Source organism: Protobothrops mucrosquamatus, unplaced genomic scaffold (genome assembly GCF_001527695.2).
Source record: "Protobothrops mucrosquamatus isolate PMUCROS unplaced genomic scaffold, P.Mucros_1.0 scaffold154, whole genome shotgun sequence".
Lineage (NCBI taxonomy): Eukaryota > Metazoa > Chordata > Lepidosauria > Squamata > Viperidae > Protobothrops > Protobothrops mucrosquamatus.
Window position 1 is genome coordinate 736,231 of NW_015386518.1, and position 4,354 is coordinate 740,584.

Sequence of the window (4,354 nt, forward strand, 5' to 3'; positions counted from 1 at the left end):
GAAATGTCTTCAAAGAAAAACAAGGATGTCCAGTTGCCTTCTGAAAAAAAACACCTTTGGGTCAACACATTTCAGGTTTTGGATGACTACATATAGTCAATCAAGCTTTAGGGGCCATGTAGATCTCACATATTATACCTGTTGTTCTGTTATTCTTTCATGAATGTGTTTCTCTTTTTCCCCCTTTATGGAGCTGGACGAAGATATGGTGAGTCCCATAAATCTCCTGATTTAGACAACATCTCCAGTTCTTCTATCCTTCTGCAAATGTGGAGCCCAGAACTGTTGTGGGGTGGGGTCTCAAAATAGAGGAGAAGGAGAACCAAAACAGTGATAGTCCTTCTAGCAGTTTTGACCAAGACCCAGCCCAGTTTGCATGGATCGATGCAAGGATCAACCAAGGATCTACATCATTCAACATGGCATATTCGTTAGTAGGGGGAAATTGCCCACCTTCTCTTCGAACCCTGACCCACCCAGGCTACATGGAGAAAACCTCCATGGCCACCCAGACAAGAGTTTGCCCATCTTCAAATGACAACCAAGGAGAACCACAGGATTGCAATGCAGAATGGTTTTTTTTTATTAAAGTGCAAAGAAAGAACATTGCAAGAAGCCATCGGGGGTTCCAAACAGTGCAAAGAAATTAACATCTCTGCTTTGACAAATAATTTTAGAGGAAACTAGATGTTTGCAGAGCTCCATTCATTCAACACTTCATATAAAACCCTTGACTTATCAATTGGGCACAGGACTAATTTCCCAGGAAGGCACAGTGCTAATGGATGTTGGGATACCGGAGAAGAATACAAGCAGTGGAGTAACTTGAGAGTAGGTGGAAGAGAACTGTGGAAGCTAAATGCAGGCCAAACATGCCTTAGCCAATCTTCTCAAATCCGTTTTTGGTCATGGAGAGTCCGGGTTAACTTAACAGGGGAGGTTGCAGGGGAGAGCGCAGATGCTTCCACGGCGACCGAAACGTCCCAGGCGGCCTCCATAGTAGCCGCCACCGAAGCGTCCGAAACCTCCAGGGGCACAGGGTGTGTTGCCTCCAACAGCGACGGGCTCACAGCTGGCGGACAGGATGGGACCAGGGAGGGTGACCACAACTGGAGGAGGCTGGATGGTCACCTCAGATGCTGGGATCTGGTTGATGCAGGAGGGGTAGACTCCAGCTAGAGTGCCCAGACTTCCTGAAGTTTCAGCCAGGGCACCAGCTCCGTAGCCAAGTCCGAGACCTCTGTAGCCATAACCCCAAGGTCCACATCCAGTTGACCCAAGTCCAACGACAGGGGCGGAAGCACAGGATGGGACAGCACAAGATGGTGGACAGAAAGCCATGTCTGGTGATAGGACTGAAAGAAGAAGGAGACAGTGTTGACATACACCAACCAAGGGTGGCCCCAAAGGAATTATAGAAGATCATAGATTTACGGTATCCCATCCAGGAGAGGTGGTTGGCTTCCCATATTAAGAAAATTGGGGATCTTCTGAATTATTCATTTGGTTTTACTTAAATGGTTTACGAACATTTGAAGCTCGTTTGGTAGTAGAACAGAGCATCAATTTTCTAGACCCAATGATCTAAGAGATCAAGAGCACAGTATTCTTAGCAAAAACACAAAAGTCTTGCCATTGCTATTCTCCTGGATGTAGTTCCCACTTTCCAGTCTAGCCTATAAATTTCATGACGGTGTTCCGCCACGCATTCCATGACTTAATCCTGTTTTGCCTTTCCAGTAAATTCAGACAGATGCTACTACGCAAATCTTGGGTTTTCCAAAACTGCCAATAAATCTCTAAAAGGCAGGAGAGACCAGCTTACCTGTTTCTCTGAGGAGGAGGAGAAGAAGGCAAGAGAGGATGAGATGTGAAGCTGTTGGAGATCCTGTGAAGGACAGGGCTTTTTATACTGTCTTTCTAGCGTCCCAAGTGAGCGGACAAGTATACCTTTGCCTCACTAACTAGTAATTAATCACCATTAAAATCTGCTGTTCCCGTCCTTTGAAAAAATTACCTTGAACCCTGAAGGCATTCTGTGGAAAAGATTCCGCTGCTGTCAGCACAGGAGGATACAAATGGCCTGAAACATGTTAGAATACTTCCTTCCTGTCCTTTTTTTATTTTCACAGACGCTTGCAACGTTCAAGATGGGAAGCGGAATGCCGGGAGAATGTTGAGTTTCGCAAGTGGGCGAAAACTCTGTAAGACCTTTCAGTTGAATCTGAAAGCTTACAAACAATGCGATCGAGTCCTCGTAGTCATTGTTCCTCATGTATCACATCTAGCTTCCTTGGCTTGGAACATGGTTTATTGAACAAGCCACAGCATATTCTCAGCTGTCTACCTGATTTTGAGTCAGCCACTGTGTCACAGTTGAAAGAATGTTGTAGAACTGTCAGGTGGATGAAGCTTTGGAGAACCACCACCAGCAATGACCATGTAGTACCAGAATGGTTCGTGTTCACACGTATTATGGAGTACTGATCCTTTGTTTTCTGGAGAAGCCCTTGGCCCACCATAGAGGGAGAGGCCATATCTATGAATGTCCATGTTTCCTTGTGCAGCACTTGATCTTCTAGCTCAATTTTGAAGAGTCCCATTTGAAGGAGCTTATTTTGGATGATATGGAACTCACATCATCTCTGAAGCCCTATTCACACAACAGGTTCCATCTAAAAGGGGATGCCTGGGTTTGGCTCTGTGTGCTGAACAAACTCAGATACTCCCATTAACCAATCAATTAAGAGAGTGTGTGAACCCCGACAATTGGGACCTAGTCCATAGATCAGGGCCAAAGAAGCCATAGTTTGATGGAATGAGTTTTAACCAGAATGATATGGGATGCTGTGTTTCACAAATGATTGTGCCAGTACATTAATGTAGACTGATACTAGAAGGAAGGAACTACTTGAAACCTACCAGCTCCATTCACAGAATTGGTTTTCACAGTGCTCACAATACATACACTCTAAATGAACTTCATCAGCTGGCTTTGTTCAACACGCCAACACAAAAGTCCTCCCCACCGTTAACAATAACCTAGTCATTGAATGGTGGACCAGTCAAAGATCATGAGGAACATCTAGTTCCTGATTAGCTTCCCCAGGATATTCTTTTTTACACCTGAAGTCTGATTTTTGTAGTACCTCTCAGAAGTGCATCTACTGGTTATTTGTGTGGTTCAAGTGGCATCAAGAAATACAGACTCAAAAGGTGTAAAGGATTGTCCTATAAGTCCACGTTTGAAGTTCTTGAGAAGAAGGGTCTGATGCCCTCCTTGGTGGTAGGGACTTTCCAAAGCCATGCTTTAGCTTTTCGGTGGGACTTGAAGAAAAGACCTTAAGAAGATTCGGATCCAGCTTTTGGGGTTTCTTTCAGGAAAAACTAGCCAACCTTAATTTTTCTCTTGGAGAAGTGAATCCTACAGATGATTCATCTAATGGCATGACTTCTCACAGTTAGAATTCACAGTCAGCATTACTTGAGAAAATTGTCAAAAATTTTGTGGTGGGAACCATCTGCCTCCTTTGAAGTCCTGCATTTCCTCTGGGTGTTCCTAGCGTTTTTTTCTTTTCTTTATTTCCTGGTAGAACAGCCTTAGACAGCTTTCCAGAAGTGTTGATGCAACCAAAATTAATCTTAAGAGTTTTGACCCCTATAGCAACCTGACCTCTCTTTCAGGTAGCATCTCGGCATTAATTAAAGGCACCGGACTTGTTGTATAATTATCTACTCGTCAAGGAAATGGGCACGAACCTATTTTTAAAAGCTTGGCAACGGAGCACGTCAATTACTGAAGCAGCTTGATTTGTACTCTGATTGGGAAGATAAGAAGAAGAAAAAAAATCAGGAATATAAACTTCTGTGAAGTTTTCCTACAATGCTTAGCCAAGCCACATTCCAATGTAAACTGGATATTTTTTTTCTCCCTCCAGGTAGAGTGAATTTAGTCGTGCAACAACATATTTGTGAATCTGTATCTTGACGGAAGCGGGGTCAGGGGCTACTGTGTTGAAAAGGAATAGAGACAAAATTGAGTGGGGAGGAGGCGAGGGGAATTGGTTACCGAATAGGAGAAGAAAGAAATGAAGAACAAGCCCATTCGGGTCCAGAAAGGGTGAAATTGATCAGCCATGCAATCTCTCCCACTCAACAAGTAGGAAGAAGCCCACTTGGGTCCAGAGAGGATGAAATTGACCAGCCATGCTATCTCTCCCACTCAACAAACAAAGAAGGGACCCACTCAGGTCCAGAAAGGGTGAGATTGACTTGCCATGCAATCTCTCCCACTCAACAAACAAAGAAGGGACCCACTCAGGTCCAGAAAGGGTGAAATTGACTCGCCATGCTA